Source organism: Styela clava, chromosome 13 (genome assembly GCF_964204865.1).
Source record: "Styela clava chromosome 13, kaStyClav1.hap1.2, whole genome shotgun sequence".
In the NCBI taxonomy this organism is placed as follows: domain Eukaryota; kingdom Metazoa; phylum Chordata; class Ascidiacea; order Stolidobranchia; family Styelidae; genus Styela; species Styela clava.
In genome coordinates, this window is record NC_135262.1 from 827,956 (window position 1) to 848,336 (window position 20,381).

The window sequence follows — 20,381 nt, forward strand, 5'->3', positions numbered from 1 at the left end:
ATTACTATTGAGCAACACTTCTATAACAAATATACAATAAAACTCACTAAAAAATAAAATCAAAAACTTTTAATAATTTGATAAAAACAAAACGACCCAAGACGATTTGCCGGCAACCCAATTTTGATTTGCGAGCCATAGGTTGGGGAAACGCTGTTTCAGTGAAGGTTTCGCATGAGCGTGAACATGTTGGCTAAGCCATATGCTATTTCCAGATATTGTAGCTGGAATATTACCAATTTGGATTTCGTGTTCATATATTTGAGCATTGCTGTCGTATTATGTAAATCAATGTATCGCGTGGAGGAAACTTAATCAAAGGTCGATGCTGTTTGCGCTTCACTTTTGATGATACGTCAGGTGGGCGTTCTGTGTTGTGAAGACAGAGATATTACATTATGACACAACTGCAGATGTCTCCTATCGTTTATAATGTAACAATCGCGCAAGTATATCTAGCTATCATCTCTAGTTAGCAAAAATGATTCTGTAGTTCTGTAAATTTGACAGAGATTTTAATCCTGAGCATGTAGAGAGTGATCGTCAAACTGAATATTCCGACATGCATGATTATTTAAATTTTTAATTATTTTGAGCAATAATATAAAAAGGGCAGCGACACAGTTAGAAGTGTGAAGCCGAGTAGTTTGTAGTTTTGTGAGAATCTATGTTTAGGAAAATATAGTTTTGCTAAGTTTTACCGTTCATTTCGAGTTCTTTTTGAACTGCTTTGCCTGGAATATTTATAAAATCTCAACAAATGAAGTCAATCCAGAGCCATATTCAAACCGTATATGACATCTTAACAAAGCGGTTATGAACTTATATTATCCTTCGAATATTTTTACATATAATTACTGTATATATAAGCATTCAGTTGCGTCATCAAACCTTTCTAGAAGCAAACATGGACTTCGTCAAAATAGTTTTCTTTCTCTCACTTATCTGTGGCTTACTTGCGGAGCTGAAACTGCCCGGTAAGATTCGTTTCGGATACAATTACTTGATAGATATTTTAAGCAATCTTTTTTACATCACTCCTAGCCTCTGTTGCCAGGAATGCTTCAACAAAAGACATTTCTGAATGATCACGAAAAACATCACACTCACCTAGTGATTTAGTACTACCTTTAGATTTTGATCTCATATTATAGAATACGTAGCGTACATATGGATTGTTTTGTTTTTATTTTATCGTTGCTGTCAGTCAATCCTCCTTTTCTACGCGAGAGAATCGGGTTTCTCATCAACTACTGGACCAATAACTCTTTCAGTGGTTTTCAGTGGTCAAAAATTGCATTTTATTACTTTTATAAATTTCATAAATTTTTGTGGGCTCTATGAGATTGTTTATTTGTGTGCGATGACGTCATCTAAATTAAAAATTGCGCACCTCGTGGCGGTTCCGCGTTCGCGGCCAGGCGACTGCGATACCGGTCGGCTACTGTGACAGATTGTATACCCATACTACTTCGTTTAGGCCTTTGTGTCCATATATCTGAGCTTCCTTGTAACATATCACGTTTTATATTTCACAGCTGGAACCTGCGTTTCCAAGATCGTGGACGGGAAACTCGTTCAATTTGGAGATTGCAAGGTAAAATTAAGCAGTTATTTTTATCAGGTGTTTTCACATTTTGACTCCAAACAAGGCTTTGAACAAGAAGACATTTTTATGTATAGAGCTACAATTTTAGTAAAGACTTGATGCTTTTCTTTTCGGTATAGACAAAACAATTTATGGTTTGGCCTCAATATTTTACCTCGGATTTGATGAGGATTACCTGATACGACTTCTGCATCTCACGCAACTAATATTAACTACTTAAGTGTTATAATCAGCTTGCTAATAAGCTGTATTTTAAATTTATTTCACAGAAAAACGATGGATCCGGTGAGTTCTTCCTATTGCACGATATTTTTTGAGTTCATATTTATTTATATGCGGGCCATCGATACTATCACTGTGATAAACTAGTGACTCCAGCTGATTTAAAACATTTGATGAATAAATGTATTAAAACCTAAGTTATATGTCATGGTTTGAACCTGAGGTATTTTAATTAGCTGGGTCTAATGCCCTAATAATTAGACCATCGGTCCTGTCACTTTGATAAACAAGTCAGTCTTTGCGTCTCCCATATCACAACGCCTCACCCTACACACAACTAAAATAGATAAATTTTCTTACAGAAATCGCCAGACTGATCAAGAAGAGTCTTGATGAGAAGAAAAAATCTGAAAGTAATTTATATTCGTGTTTGATAATGGACTATAGTGACTATAGAACCTGCCACATCCATAGAAATGTTAAAAGCAGATTTGCGTGGTGCTTGGTATTGAATCTCGATTAAATTTACTGAAGATTTCAAGTATTTCGGACCCTTAGTGGTCGCTGGGTGTTTAACCCAATCACTAGTCAGGTACGACCCCGTCCACCAACCATGCATCTGAATTATTGCTATATGTTACGGATTTGTTCTGCCGTCCTTAGTTCGTCGTCTCGGCTTTCCTTTTCCTGGAATTCTTAGAATGCAGTATTTGTATAGGTTGTTCCATTGAACTAACAAAGTTATATTTATCAAGGCAAACATGTTTGCTAGGCCTTTCATTTTATCTAATTCTAGTCACAGGTCGACCTCATTGTGTAATGAAAATATCAGTAATTCAATTCAGGGCAAGGGTTACATCAGTGATTCCCAACCTTATATGGTTCGTGGCCGCTTTCGTTTTTTTAGCACCTATGACCGCCTCTCTATGATTCCAGTGTTATTTTTATTGTTACTTTTATTGGTAGATTCCAAATCCCATTATGTTATAACAAATAATTCATACTTGACAAAGGTAAAACAGCCAATGATATAACCTTATCAAGCAATGAAACTAGGAGGAACGGGTAGTTTTTTTTTACCAAGCGGAAAAGTAAAATCAGTTTTGCTTCTGTCATCGTGGCTATCCTCCAACTGCGCTGTACTCCCCTTGGTGGGCCACTGGGTTACATAATAGTAAAGGAATAATTTAGATAATAATAAGATGAAGCAAGTTTTACTTATCAAGACAAATATACTTGTGACCTTTCATTTTGTCTAATTCTAATCACAGGCCGAAGTCATTTCTGAAGGCGTTTCGTTTTCTTTTAAATAAAATATTTAATGACCAAAATAATGATTTTTAGTCAAATGTGATTTCAAATACAATTCAAAATGCTACCAAGCAGTTGTGTATGCTGTATCGAACGTCACCTTCAGCGATACTGAATCAATCTGCAAATCAATGAACATCGGAAAACCCGCGAATATTTACGACCTCACTCACTACCAGATGTTGCTCCCTCATGTGCGTCCACTGATTCCTGCTGATTGGACAAGGATTTTCATCTGGACTGGGATGGAGTATAAGGTCAGTTTGATAGGCCACGAACTGAAATCTCAGCAGAGATTTACCCCTTTACGTCACCGAGTCGAAAATTTCCAAATATTTTTTCCTGTAATTTCTGGTTTACACCTCATTTTAACATAAACGTATTTATAACTCTTTGTTTAATTGTTACAGAACAATCAACCTTTGCTATCAACTGGAAAAAATATTACACTCGCAACAGAAGTGTGGTATCCTGGTTATCCGTATCATTATAGATACGACACAGCTGTTGGTGTTCATATCGATAAAAATCCAGAGGATAAACGTCAGGGAATGTACAACCAATATCCGAACGGGAAAATACACGGTGTCATCTGTGAAATATAAAACTAGCTTAAAGGCTGAGTGAACTTTGGACGGTTGATTGATATAAAAAGATAAAACACTTTAATGACTTTATTGTAATGTGCATGGATAAACGTTTTCAGTTTTTTTCGTTTTTGTTTGCTTTTCTATGGCCGTTGATTCTATCGATTCTAACCGAGTTATTTTTGTCCGTATCTGATTATGCATAAAATATAAACAGCCCGTAGATGGTCCAAACTTGAATTACTTTTTATTGCAATGTCTGTTTATCGAACATTTGAACATGATTTTATTTATCATAGAAGACTAAATTACATGCTTATAAAAGTTAAATTATTGAATTTTGGTTTGTGAATTTTCATTCATCACTGATATCAGCCTGTGATTAGAATTAGACAAAATGAAAGGTCACTCAAGTATGTTTGTCTTGATTACTAAAACCCTTCCACTTATTATTACTTATATTATTTTATTAGTATTATGTAGCCCATGGCTCGAATTAGTCTAGTGTAGGGATGGGCAACTTTTAATACAGGAGGGCCAGATAGAAGTAAGTGGGTGAAATCGCGGGCCACGCCTTCATTTAACATAGGCTATCTCGTAGTTGCAGGTACAAGCATTTCGGTTATTGATTTTGTGACATGCGTTGTTTGTACAAGCAAGCTGTTAAGACATTGTAAATCACGAGCATAGATAATAAATTGGATTCAGGTTAATTAATCAAAAACACCGCAAATCATTCAAAATTGTCACTTCTCCTCGGTCCGCACAATTTTTCCTTGAAAGCCGAATCTAGCCCGCGGAAAGCAAGTTGCACATCCCTGGTCTATTTGAACCATTTACTCATCTAATCACTTTTAAATTTTACTGAATCGCAAATTTTTACAAAATCTATCTTCCAGGCATTAAAACCAGATTTTATATTAAAAGGAAACCTAATTACGTGTCTATGAATGTTATCCAACTTTCCTTTTTAGTCACACTGAAATAATTTTAATGTTGAGGTGAATCTTTACTTGAGTAAATTACTGATATTTTCATTCCATAATAAAGTCGGCCGGTGACAAAATGAAACATTAAATAAGTATGTTTATCTTGATAAGTTAAACTTGCTTCTACTTATTATTGGACACGTAGTGGACATAACGATCGTTTCAATATTATGTTGTTGTTCTTGTTCTTTGACACGTTTTTAAAAAGTCGCTTTTCTCTTCGAATACTGGACCAATTGCTTTGAAATTTTCAGTGGTTAAAGATAAAATTTTTCTCCAGAAGGCTATTACTTTTTTTTTCGCTATGACGTCATCAAATTATTGCCATTGGGTGGCGCTACGTGTCCATATATTCGAGCATAGCTCTCTTGTTACTTATATTATTCTATTACTATTATATATTCCATGCATTGAATTTGTAGACTTGACTATTGAAATCTATTGCTCAACAAATATAATTCATAGCTGTCTCATCCAATGTGATTTCTGCAATATTGGTGAAATTCTCATTTCCAGGAGCGTACTTAGGTGAGGGCCATACTGTCAGGTCAGCAAGTTGTAGAGATAGATTTGTTGATTAGTTTGATTATTTAATAACTTATAAAACACACACTTCACTCGTAACTGGCTTTTGATTTATCTATAATTTGTTGAAATTCAAACTGTTTTTGAAGTTAGATATAATGGGCATCATTATCAGAAACTCACCCTGGGCGACAAAAAAGATTGCTGTCTGTAGGACAGGCCTTTCCACAGTCCGACTGAATGTGACAGAGGCTCGGGTATTGTTATCCATATCAAACGACAATGTTATATCAGTAATAGCAAGCGGTTTACTTCCGAAAGTCGGAAGTTTAATAATTTTTCCTGAATTAATTTGTCGACCTAATATTCATTCATGGATTCCGTTGCGGTAGCTAAAGTCCAACTTAATTCAACAGCCCCATAAATGTACATGAACCCACATTTACATGCACGCACAAACCTGTCTTGTTGTCTGAGCAGTGGTGTGCAACCTTTATTACAGGAGGGCCACATTCAAGTAATCCAGCCAATAGTTCAACGACTAACAGCAAAAGTAGATGAGCAAATTTACTTCATTTTAATGACTTTACTGTAATGTGCATAGATGAAGGTTAAATTTTTCAAAATCGTTGTTTGCTTTTCTATGGCCGTTAATTCTGTCTATTCTAACCGAGTTATTTTTGACCCATGTCTTCCTATGCATAAATTTTAAATAGCTCAAAGATGATCCAATTTTAAACTACTTTTCATCAAAAGTCTGTCTCCCGGGCATCAAAACATGATTTTATTTATGGAGGAGACTGAATTACGTGCTTAGAAAAATTATAATACTGCGTTTTTTATTTGTGCACTTTTATTCAGTAGTGATATTTGCTAGTGATTAGAATTAGACGAAATGAAAGGTCACTGAAGTATGTTTGTCTTGATAACTAAAATTCATCTACTTATCATTACTTATATCATTCTATTACTGTTATGTAACCCATGCCTTAACTTAGTCTATTGTAGGGGTGTGCAGGAGGGCCAGATACAAATAACTGGGTTAAACCGCGGACCGCACCTTCATTTAACATAGGCTTTCTAGTAGTTGCAGGCACAAAAATTTGGTTATTGATCTTGTGACATGCGTTGTTCGCACAGGCTGTTAAGACATGGTAACATCATAGGCACAGGTAAGAAATTTCACTCAGGTTAATTGAATTAAAAGCTCGTTTCGCCCACCGCACATCATTTTAAATTGGCCTTTTCCCGCGGATTGCACAATTTCTCCTTGAAGGCCGCAGGTCGCACGCCCCTGGTCAATTGGAACATTTATTTGCTCAATCATCTTTTAATTCTACTAAATCGCTTATTTCTGCAATGTCTGTCTTCCAGGCATTTATACCTGATTTTATTTACGAGGTAAGACTAAAATACGTGCTTATAGAAGGTTAAACAATATTCATTTTTAGTCACACTGAAAGAATTTTAATGTTGAGGTGAATCTTTACTTGAGTAAATTACTGATATTTTCATTCCACAGTAAAGTCGGCCTGTGACAAAATAAAAGGTCACTCAAGTATGTTTCTCTTGATTTGCTTTTACTTCTACTTATATATTATTCTATTATTATTGTGTAACCCATGCCTTGAATTTGTAGGCTTGTCTATTGAAACTTTTTGATATGAAAATATAATTCATAGCTTTCTCATCTGATATGATTGCTGTCACGGTAGTAAAATTGTGCAGCATTTCCAGGGGCAACCGTACCCCGAGCAGCACGTTATAGGTTTATTGCTTGGTTTGATGATTTGAATAATAATATCACAAACATTTTACTCTTAATTGATTTTTAATTTATTAATTCTCATGTGTAAAACAACATTTATAATTTGTTTATCCCCAAAATTATTTCTGAAGTTAGGTATAAGGGGCATCATTATTATAAATTCGCCCTGGGAAGGAAAAAACTTTGGCATTTCAAGAACATACATTGATATTGAAATTTGTAACACCCCTCTCTTTTTTTTAATTTTGTTGGGATGCCTGCCTTCCAACCTAAGACAACTAATTTTGATCTTTTCCTTCGATTTTGTTCATCTCACGATACCTTATTGCCCCATCTTTAACCTGAGCATATGCAAATGAATTAAATCAGAATATTTGTGGTTGGGCGATAATATGATAGAATCTTTATTGGACATGGAGTGAACGTAATGTTCGCAGCGCCCGTCTTCTTTCTGGTGTAACTCAAATTATCCATATTTTTGCCGCTGACGCCATCGTTGTGTCACAATGGTGTCAGCGGCACCGGACTTGTTGGCAGGAATATGCTTTATGTCGAAGCCATCAGCTGGAAGCATGCATATGTACTCACTAACTACAAAGTGGGGCGGCTGCATTGGTTTGCCATCAACGAGTTTTTTTGAATAGTGGCTTGTCAAAATAGCATTTACCAAGTTTTGACACTGCGATACTTCCCATGTATACAATTACTATTGAGCAACACTTCAAAACCAAATATACAATAGAACTTATTAAAAATAAAATCAATAACAAACAAAACGACCCAAGAAGATTTTCAGGTAACCCAGTTTCGATTCGCGACCCAAGGTTGGAAAACGCTGATTCAATGAAGGTTTTGCATGAGCATTAACACGTTGGCTGAGCCAAATGCTATTCCCAGATAATGTAGATTGAAAATTAACAATTTGGCTTTCGTGTTCATATATTTGAGCATCGCTCTCGTATTATGTTAAGCAATGTATTACGTGGAGGAAACATGACTAAAGGTCGATGTTGTTTGCGCTTTACTTTTGATGATACGTCATGTGGGCGTACTGTGTTGTGAACACACTATAAGATATTTCATATGACACAACTTTAAATGTCTTGTATCGTTTGAAATAGTCGGATACAGCTATAAAGATTCTCTAATAAATTCTCAAGTTAGATGAAATTTGACAGGGATTTGATTATAGAGAATGGTCGTCTAATTCAACGCTTCGGAGTAGTTTTCCCCCAGGAAGATTTTTGGCTATGTATTTGCTGCATGTACCCATGATTTACTTAAACTGTACTACAAAGTGTGAGTGCGGCATGCGCATAACGCTATACAAGAATCTGTCAAAGATTGAATAAACATTTTTTTTTATAATGAGGGGGGGAATGAAAAGTTCACAAATAGGCAAAGGGAGGAGTTTAATAACAATAAAAGGTTCAGAACCACAGATCTAACTGAATATTCCGACCGAGCATTAATATAAGTAGAGCAGCGACACAGTTAGAAGAGTAAAGCCAATTCACTGGAATTCGTAAATACTTCTGCTATTTGTTTCAGTAACCAAACATCTGAACAGCTAACTTGCGACATCCTTGTCCTGTAAGAAATGCGTAATGATGGATTTTCCATTGACTGACCGCAGTACCTGTAGCAAATGCGTCTTTCTGGAATCCGTTACCTGATCTTTCAAAACTAAATTGCGATTGAAAACACTCACATCGGCACCGGTGGTGCTTTGGCAATAAATGTCATATATAAACTACAGAAGGGCTTCCTAATCTGGGGTCGCAAACCCACAGTGGCCGCAAAAGTACACCAATTTCACACAAATTAGTACTACATATATTGCACTTTTTAGATTTTTTATTCGAAACTCAATTCCCAAAACTAGTGCAATAAATGCATGGGATCAGAGAAGCGGCACTTTTTCATAGCAGAACCCCATCGAGGAGAGGTCGCGAAAAATTTTAATATATTGAAAGGGAGCGCGACCTTAAAAGTTTGGGGAAACCTCGAGCTACCGCATTGTCGCCATTACATCGGGATGTTAAACGATGGGTGCCTGACTAAAACATTCAGTAACAGCTTTAACCCGCGATGCGAACATACTTATGTGGAACTATGCAATTCACAGAAATACATTTGTGTTAGTGTGCAGCAGGACTCTTAAATTAGTCATGTTTATTCCTGCTACAGCATCCTTGCATTATACGCATAAAGATGCAACAGCTCAAAGACATTGAGAAAGAATTGGATTCATGTCATGTGAGGCTTATGTCAACTCAAAAAACCGATTTACGACGAAGCACATCCACTATTCGATGATTTACTATTTTTCCGAATCATTTTGGTGATTTATTGTTTATCCAGGCTTTGTGTAACTAGCTACACAATTGACGTTTTCTATTTCAATACTGCATGAAATACTTTATGATAGATATTCTAAAATTCTCATTAAGTAACGCAATGTATTGCTTTGAATATATTGCACATGCAAGAAACTTACGTAAAGGTCGATGTTGTTTGCGCTTTACTTTTGATAATACGTCATGTGGGCGTTCTGTGTTGTGAACACACTATAAGATATTTTATTTCGACACAACTTCAAATGTCTTGTGTTGTTTAGAATGGACGGATCGCGCTATAAAGACTCTCTAGCTATATTCTGACAGAGATTCTAATTGTAGGCACACAGATGGTGATCGTCACTCAAATCCACATTTCCAAGCAGGGGAAGGATTTTGCCGTTCTTGAGTTGGATTTGATTTGTATTCGCTGTGGTATTACGAATATTCTTTAGTTATTCCGACATGAATGATTATTCGAGTTACAACTATCTGGGGTTTGACCGAATATTATTATAGTCAGAACAGCAGCACAGTTAGAACAGTGAGGCTAATTCACTGTGTAAAAAAAGATTATTGATTATCCAGTTGGCGTTCGAGTTAGGAATGATTTGAAAATTTGAATCCTCAGCGCAATCGGTATTCTTACCCAATCCTAGCTGGATATACATTAAATATTTTTATTTGACCGCCTGTGATTTTTTATAATTATCAAGTAACGCAACAGACTGATGTCAACATTAGAAACCTATATACGATGAAGCACAGCAACGAGTCACACATACTGTTAATATTTTTGCCAGGCGATTTCCTACGGAAAGATCAGAGATTTCACATTTTTTATGTGTAACCAGCTACCAAGATGACGTTTTTCTATTTCAATACTGCACGAAATACTTTAACATTGATATTTTAAATTAATATTAGGCAACGCAATGTATTACGTGGACGAAATTTAACCAAAGGTCGATGTTGTTTGCTCTTTACTATTGATGCTACGTCATGTGGGCGTTCTTTGTTGTGAATACACCAAGAGATATTTCATATGACATAACTCCAGAGATGTCTTGTGTCCAGAGATGTCTCAAAATGGGCGGATTGCTATTTAAAAACCCTCTAGCTATATTCTTTAGTTGGAGCATAAATGAATCTCTAGTTAGCTGAAATGAATCTCTAGTTAGCTGAAATGATTCTGTAGTAAGCTGAAATGATTCTGTAGTTAGCTGAAATGATTCTGTAGTTAGCTGAAATGATTCTGTATTTAGTTGAAATGATTCTGTGATTAGCTGAAATGATTCTGTAGTTAGCTGAAATGATTCTGTGATTAGCTGAAATTATTCTGTAGTTAGCTGAAATGATTCTGTGATTAGCTGAAATGATTCTGTAGTTTGCTGAAATGATTCTGTGATTAGCTGAAATGATTCTGTAGTTAGCTGAAATGATTCTGTAGTTAGCTGATATGATTCTGTAGTTAGCTGAAATGATTCTGTAGTTAGCTGAAATGATTCTCTAGTTAGCTGAAATGATTCTCTAGTTAGCTGATATGATTCTGTAGTTAGCTGAAATGATTCTGTAGTTAGCTGAAATGATTCTCTAGTTAGCTGATATGATTCTGTAGTTAGCTGAAATAATTCTGTAGTTAGCTGAAATGATTCTGTAGTTAGCTGATATGATTCTGTAGTTAGCTGATATGATTCTGTAGTTAGCTGAAATGATTCTGTAGTTAGCTGAAATGATTCTCTAGTTAGCTGAAATGATTTTGTAGTTAGCTGAAATGATTCTCTAGTTAGCTGATATGATTCTGTAGTTAGCTGAAATGATTCTGTAGTTAGCTGAAATGATTCTGTAGTTAGCTGAAATGATTCTGTGGTTAGCTGAAATTTGACAGTGATTTTAATCTTGAGCATGTAGAGAGTGATCGTCTAAACCAGTCGGCAACTATTTATCGGTCGCGGGCCAAAATTGAGGTTTGCAAGTCTTGGCGGGACGCATATATTTTTTAAAAGTTAAAAACGAAACAGCGCGCGAAGATGTAGATTATAAAATAATTTATTCGTCAAAAGCACCGTTTTGTCGCTATAAAGTTTTGCCAGAACGAAATTAAGTCCTTTTTATAAATATTTATGAAATGTCCATAAATAAAGTTAATCAAACGCTTTATAAGATAACTAACTTTAACACCTTCAAATATTGTTACAAATATTTACTTTATATCTAAGCATTAAGTTGCGTCATCAAACCTTTCTAGAAGCAAACATGGACTTCGTCAAAATACTTTTCTTTCTCTCTCTCGTCTGTGGCTTGCTTGCTAAGCTAAACGTACCAGGTAAGACTTCTTTCCATCATAAATGTCCAAAGCAATCATTTATACATCCACCCCTTCTGGTGTTAGAAATTATATGGGTAATATAAAACATTTCTGTATGATTTTCAAACATATCACACTCAACTAGTGATCTGGCAACACCTTTAGATGCTGTTCTTTTATTATTGGACACGGAATGTACATATGAATCGTTTTGCGTTTATGCTGTTGTTCCTGTTAGTCATTATTCCTCTCTTCGTGAAAAAATCGCTTTGCCCTTAATCTACCCGACCAATTACATCAAATTTTCATAGATCAAAGATTGTATTTTTCGCTATAAGGCTATTATTACTCCTATTTATTTCATAAATTGCTGTGGGTTCTATGAGATGTTATCGTTTTGGCATTCGTGTCCATATATTTGAGAATCTCCTTTTGTTTAAAATATCACTTTTAAGTTTTGGAAGATGGAACCTGCGTGTCCAAGATCGTGGATGGAAAACTCGTTCAAGTTGGAGATTGCAAGGTAAAATTAAGTTGATAATTTTGTCAGATGTTTTCATAGTTCGATTCTAAACAAGGCTTTGAACAAGAATACACTTTCATGTATAAAGCTACGACTTTTGTGAGGAAATGAGGCTTTCGATTGGACATAGGCATTATAATTCATGGTTTGATCTCAATATTTTGCCTCGGATTTGATGAGGATTAACTGATTTAACTTCTGCATGCCACGCAACTAATATCAACAACTTTTGTGTGACTTTACTAATTATTTAATATTTATTTAGCAGAAAAACGATGAATCCGGTGAGTTAACGGTAATGCATGATATATTTTGAGTTCAATTATATTTATATACGGGCCATCGGTCCAATCCCTATAATAAATTAGTCCGCTTTTGCGCCATCTAGATATGACTCCAACTGATCAAAAACAACTTACCCAACACAAGACTAGAGTATATAAATTCTCTTGCAGAAATCGCCACACTGATCAAAAAGAGTCTTAATGAGAAGCAAAAGGCTGAAGGTAATTTATATTTGTGTTTGACAGATTTTCATTGCGCTTGGAATTGAATATATATATTATATATACTAAAGATTTCAAGTATCGGACCCTTGGTGGTCGCTGGGTGATTAACTGAGACACTAGTCCTAGTCGGTTACGACCCCGTCCATCAAGCATGCATTCGATTTTGCTATCTGAAACGAATTTGTTCCGCCGTTCTTAGTTTGTCTTATCGGCTATTCACTTTCTTGAATTAATATAATGCAGTATTTTAAATAAAATATTTAATGACCAAAATAATGTTTTCAGTTAAATGTGACTTCAAATACAATTTGAAATGTTTTCGAGCAGTTGTGTATGGCACCAATGACATTAACACTTTCGATGCCAAGATCAGTTTTTTCAATTTTACCGTTCCGTGCCAAGGTGAAAACGAGAGAGTTCTCTCCTATTCATTCTCTCTCGTATTTAGTTTTTGATTCATCGGGAAAGGGGCGAACCCAGCGGTGTCATCAGTTATCGTTCATTCCGACACTTCAGTCGTAGGTGAAAGAACTCACCTACACATGCGTATCTTGTCGGAATTGCTCTCTCATGCTATTATAACATAAGTTGATGATAACTTGTCTTGATCTCTCATTGAGATAAAGATTCAATTCGAACATTTTATTCAGCAATCAGAATCATTTTATTATACAAAAATATCAAATTTGAACAAAGAAAACAAAATCGTTTACTAGCATAAAAATATATCCTTCATTCGCTATATGTTCCAATAACATTAATAATGGCCAATTATTGTCACTCACAAGGATAACATATTGCAAAATAAACAAAGTAGTCACATTGCATATTCATACAACTGTAACACATATGTATCTCTATGACCTCGTCACCATTACAATACGTCGAAAGTATTGAAATCGGCCTCTTATCTGGCCATAGTAGTGCGAGTAATTGTCCTTTTCGTATTGAGATGATTTCCCCTTTCTTTAGTTTTGTTTTTATTTCTGCTGGAAGTCCCTTCCGGTTTGCCGTGACTGTTCCCGTTATCGATGTTTTCCTTGGCTGCAATTCCTCGGCTAATGCGACAGAGTTATAGAGTCTAAATTAAAAATGAATATTATTAAAAATTGGTTGTGATAAAACAGTTTATGCAATTGATTGATATATCCGACAATGATTCGTTATCTAAAATAGAACGCAGTATGGCGCCGAGACGTAAATTATCTAATTTGTCTTATCAATACCGAATAATCAACATACCTATCAACAAATACGTGATATCCTCTATCCAGATGACTTTCCATTAGTTGCAAAACTAAATTCGAAGTTTTTGTGACGCCGGGTGGAAGTTGTTCCAAGTTTGGATTACCATAATCTATTTTTACATTGAAAATGTATCCAGTTGTTGAATCAGCAATTGATCTAGCAATGATGCCCCATTTAACCGGTTTGTTTGGCATATATCTTCTGAATGAAACTCTTCCTTTATATGCAATCATGCTTTCATCGGTTCAGTCAGTAAACGATTCGTGGGTTCAGTCAGTAAACGATGAAATTCGAAGTCTTTACTTGCCTCGGCAAACATTTCATTCAATCTGGTATTTATAGCGAGCAAATACTTATTTGTGTGGATATTTGAACTAATATTGGCGTGCAAATGGAGTATTTCCAAATGCAATTTCAATATTCATTATACGCATCCGGTGTCTCTAAGTTGACATAATAAAAAAGTTTAAAGCTTCATCGAAATTCGTCAGTTGATCTGTCAAGAACACGATTTTCCGAAATTGTCATCTCACGCAATTTGCTACGCAAGTCGTCTCGACTGCACGTAGTCCCGTCTTCGTGGCGCCAGACACGTGATCGCTATTGCGTAGCTACGTAATCAGTACGCCATGGCTGCTTATTGAACTTGTTCATCCGACACAAAGTCGTAGGATTACATATTTTGCTATAATTATGGTTATACAATAGCTACGGAAGTAATTCAATATGAGCTGAAAGCATACGAGGGGCTCTGTGTTATTGGTAATATATTTCCCACTAAATTACTATATCTCGGATCATATCTCACTGACAAGTAGAAAAATATATGTTCCGAATAATATCAGTTTCTCACTTTATTATTTCAAAATGTAACATATCACCTCTCAGGACGATAAAATTTGCTTTCGTTGCAGATGTCCGTCAATCCGTTACCCAAAAATGATAAAAAATTGAAAAAACGTTCAAAAATACCAACATTTTGAATCATTTCATCGTCCTGCCAATAAGACGACGATCATGCATATAAAAATATTCGAATTATTTCCCGGTTTAGTAATGTTTTTCTACATCTTCGTAATATGATTGATAATATTATCATCTCTCCTCACACCTTTCAATCATTTCACCGTAAAAAGTTGAAACCGTGTGTTGGCGTCAGTCGGTCTCGTACAAATTTTTGATGATAATTTGCGGCTAATATTTACCTCGGCCATGCTAAATAAGTTGATAATTTACTTCATGGCAGACCCTCCTTCCATCTTGGTATTTCTTGAATGACGCGATTGGCTGACGACGTCATTCTTTCCCCCCAACTTGACAACAAGAGAGAGAGAGAGAAGAAAAAAGACGGCAAATACCTGAACTCGACCTTCTTCTATCTATTAAACTTTTTCCTTTTCGAATTACGTATATATACGTCATTTTGCATTGATGGCACGGAACGGTTGGCGCCAAATGACGTATATATACGTCCTTGGCATCGAAAGTGTTAAACAACATGATAGGCAACTCTGACGTCACTCCATAAGACTACAGGCAAAACATTGTATTTCATGATACGCTCCAATGCACATATTTCTCGTCGCCTTTCGCGTCCGTTTTCCGCTCGCTTTTGCTACTCGGCGTCTTTTTTACGTGTAGTACCTGCCTTTTTGCGCCTGTAACGAAACAAAATAATCTCTATATCTAAGAAGTTTTGCTTACTTGGAAAGCTGGAATAACAGGCAAGCTGTAAAGAGCAATTCTGGACATCATAGACTTTTTTTTATCAGAGAAGATTACAAACGCGATAGCGGAAAGATTTGTGTGGAACATTTTGCAGATAATGACAAAGTTCAAAGTTATTAATTTTAATGTTTGCGCTTAATCATTGAAATTTTATTTAAAGAGGGTGTCATACAAAACTGTGCTGCGATACAATTCCATAACACAAAGTTTGCACCTATCGAACTTGCTTTTGTAGGTGAATTTATTAGACATATTACATATTCAGTTAATCGTAGGTAACATTGCTGGTACATAATGCATCGTAGATAGGTTTGTTTAAATTTAGGAATTTAGCTCATAGCCCACTAATTAATATTATCTTCTATGCAGGAGGTTGCAGGGCTGAATTCAACTTGCAGCCTCACCGATCACCTGACGATGCTCATTTAGTTTGGCTCGAGCAAGTCTTCTTGAAATGCTTGTGTGGATGGAAACTACCTATATTTTTTGCCTTCCTCCGATTTTAGACAAATTTATTTTGAGGGATTTCGCATATAATTCTCACTGATTGTTGGCTGTTTATAATTCCTATTGATTGTGAATTCTGATTATAACAATGAGTTGAAAATTTTTTTACCTAATTTACTGGCACCTTTTTCTTGTCAATACTCCAAGCTGAGGTAATAAACATGACAATACATTTATGTCATCTGGAAGCAAAATATGCACACTAATTAATAGTTTGGCACATTGAGATAATACATCATGATAGAAAATACAAGTTAAAGATATGTATGACCATCACATGGTAATTAAAATTAATAGGGGCTGTGGAGTATGGAAAGTTCAAGACAAAGAAAAGAACAAATGTTCATAGCTCATGAACTCTCAATTTTGCCTCCATTGCTTTGTGAAGGCCAATATATTTCGAGTGGCTGAATTGGTTTACCTTTATGATAGCAACGATTTTGTATTTAATATAGCGAGATTATTTCAATTTAATTGAAGTGATATAATTTCCCAAAGCAATGCTTGAATCGTCTAGAATAGATCAGTGGTGTCAAACTCATGGGTTTTCGAGAGCCGCAAACAGTTTTTGATAATGTATACTCAAAAGATATTTTTAAGATAGTTTTAGTTTGTGACATATATTGTGATGCAACTAAACAGTTGGATTAGGTTTTATTATTTTCTTCAATTTCAAATGCAATTACATATTAATATTTGCATTCCACTATTATTGCAACATTTGCAAGTTACAGTATTTATTATAAAAAATCGTAAAATTCTATGTACAACCATCAAAATCATTTTTGAACAAGCTTTGAATAAGGAAAGAATAATACATACACTAAAAATAACTTAATCTAAATATATGAACCTAAAATTAACAAAAATACTACAGTATAAACTCAATGTTTTAATAATTACATTTGTCCTGGCGTTTGGCATCTTTTTTGTGTCACCAGCATACTAAGGCCAGTCTGAAATGATTTTATAGTACCAAATCTAACTAACGAGGCCACATGATCATGGGTTTATCTGGATCTTTACGAATGTTTAATTAATTCCAGTAATGCAAAAAAGTTACTTTTATCATTTCATGTATAGATCAGTAAAAAAACAAATGACAGATTTTTTCGACAAGACATTTCGCACTACATTGCGTGGCATAGGATTGCTTGAATTATTATTGATATTGATTTTTAGTAACTAAGTCGTTGTATAATTATATTAATATACAAACACATGGAAATTTTCTGTTCGAAGTTGGTCTTCGAATTTGTCATATTGACTGCTGAGCTTATTGTGTTTTTTGATTGTATTGATGGAAATATGACAAATTAAACAATGTGCTTCAGAATTTTGTGAAGAGCAGAAATGTTACAACTCCCATTTTCTTCGAAAATGTCACATTCTTCATGTACTTTGCGTTTAATTTAATTACTCAAGTGTTTTATTCAAGTATTCTTTTGCTAGCTTGATGTGTATTCTTGGGTCAAAATGTGGACAAAAAAAATTAATATTCCAAAACTACTTTCAGTAAATTGTTTCCTGTGTGAATAATCAATTTCACTTTAGAAGGTTTGAAAAATCTATTACATTTAGATAAAAAAAAACTTCCAAAATACTATTACAATTATTGTTAAGCGTTCGAGGGCCGCACTGGAAGTTCTCTGGGGCCGCGAGTTTGAGATCCCTGGTCTAGATTGAAGTTGTTCAAAAAATATATGATAGTATTTTATCATGAATGATGATTATACCCCTTCCGGAATTTCTTCTATAGTACTACCAAAAGTTGATGAACCAAATATAACACAGGTTCAGTGAGGTACCCGTAATCCTCATTTCCAAAGCTGTTTTAAGTATGTCTGGCGTGTTTTGTGCCTTTTTACAAATAAGACCGCTTATGCAATCTTACGCTTTGGAATTTTTAGTTATTTTCCTCAAGCCCTGCAGGATGTGGGGGCCATACACAACTCTACCGGAGGGTCAAATGTCTTTGCATGCCTTCATAGGTTGTTTTTCTATTGCAATTTTCAATTGCATTATATTTCTTGGAATCACACTGTCACTGATATGTCGCCAGACTTCTGATATCTCCCCGTCTGCTATAGTTGTCTTGTGAATAAATAATAGGAAATTGAGATTAGACGAATAGTTGAAAGTTTTGCTTTATGTCGGCTTAATTTCTTGATTGATATACTTACTATTTCTGCTATTGCCTCTTGTGCTGCAAGAGTCTCACAATGCTTAGACAGGTTTGTCCACAACTTTCACATCTGAAGAAAAAGAGGAGATTTATTAATTTTCGTTAAGAATAAATAAAGCAGTCTATATGATTCAGAATGGAAAAGCTAATAAATCCAATATCTCATGTTTTATTTAAAAAATATTTTACTGAATTTGGTATATAAACCAACTAATAAAAGGGTTTAGTCAGAAAATTACAAGCATTCGTGGCTCCAAATACTTGAGAAATCAGACTATACAATATAGACCGGTATGAGTGAAATGTTAGGTGAACTTGTTAACACTTTGATTCAATACGCAAATAAAAGTGAATGCGTAATAGTATGTTACAATGAGCAGCAATCAACAATGAGTATATATCCTCACTGATTAAAAAAATCTAACTGGAGGTGCATGAACTATTTGAAACCATAAGGGGTAAGTAAATTTGTAATTTCGGCAAATGGGCAACTACGTACCGTACTGAATTAATAACTTCGTAGTATTTGACAAAGGCTGGCTTTCCCACATGTACTTAACAGTGCGATGCCCGGGTGTGATATACAACAATAGTATTCACCTTACCTTTTACCGATTTCTTTTTACCCCAACTTTCAAAAATATCATTAACATCGACAACAACTGTCAAAGCAGGCACGAACACCATTCGTGCTACGCCTTGAAAGCAGCACACATCCGCTCGTTTTCGTCTCGTCAAGTATGTGCATTGGAGCGTGCTATCGAATACGATCTTCGGACAAAAATGCCGGAGTTGCGCATCATGTTGTTTAATGTCATTGATGGCACAGAGAGCGTCACCTTCAACGATGCAGAATCAATTTGCAAATCAATGAACATCGGACAACCCGCAAATATTTACGACCTCGCGCATCTTCAGATGTTGCTCACTCATCTACGTCTGATGGTTTGCCAGTGATTCACATCTGGACTGGAATGGAGTTTAAGGTCAGTTTGATAGTTCACAAGCTGAAATCTCAGCAGCGTTTACCCGTTTACGTCACCAGGTCAAAAATTTACAAATATTTCGTCCGGTAATTTTTGTTTTACACCTCATTTCAACTACCGAAACAGATTTATAACAGTTTGTTTAATTGTTACAGCACAATCAACTTTTGTTGTCAAGTGGAGGAAATATCACACTCGCAACAGAAGTGTGGTATCCTGGTCCTTATCCGTATCCGGACTCATCGTACTCAAATGTTGCAGTTCTTGTCGATAAATATTCAGAGAAAAAAGATCAGGGAATGTTCAATAGAATACCATACTGGCCAATCAACGGTGTTATATGTGAAATATAAAACGAGCTCAAAACCTGAGTGAACTTAGTTGACGGATTGATTGATATAAAAAGACAAAACACTTTAATGACTTTAAATGAATGTGCATAGATAAACGTGTTCTGATATCAGTTTTATCAAATTTTTTTTTTGATTTATCGATTCTAACCGAGCTATTTTTGGCCCATGTCTGATTATGCATGAATAATAAACAACCCATAGATGATCCAAACTTAAATTACTTTTAAGTGTTAATATATCACACATTTTTGCAATGTCTGTCAACCCGGCATTAAAACATGATTTTATTTATGATAGGAGACTAAATTATGTGCTTATAGAAGCTAAATACCTAATTTTTATTTGTGCATTTTTATTCGTCTGTGATATCAGCCTGTGATTAGAATTAGACAAAATGAAATGTCACTCAAGTATGTTGTCCTGATAAGTAAAACTTGTTTCTATGTATGTTCACTTATATTATTCCTTTACCATTGTGTAACTCATGCCTTGAACTGGTCTTTTGGAATCATTTCCTCACTTGAGCTTATATTAATTCCACTAAATCGCCTATTTTGCAATGTTTGTCTCCCAGGCATTAAAACCTGGTTTTATTTATGAGAGAAGACTGAATTACGTGTCTATGAAGGTTAGACAATTTTCATTTTAGTCACACTGGAATAATTTTTATGTTGAGATGAATCT

General features: G+C 35.2%; 1 long non-coding RNA gene across 1 annotated transcript; it reads left to right on the forward strand.

The window, feature by feature from the left end:
* The first annotated feature begins 19,303 nt into the window (after positions 1-19,303).
* On the forward strand, positions 19,304-19,697 carry LOC144431351 (uncharacterized). The gene is made up of 2 exons (XR_013479956.1): positions 19,304-19,344; positions 19,500-19,697. It is a non-coding gene; the product is annotated as an uncharacterized LOC144431351 (long non-coding RNA).
* The last annotated feature ends 684 nt before the right edge of the window (positions 19,698-20,381 follow it).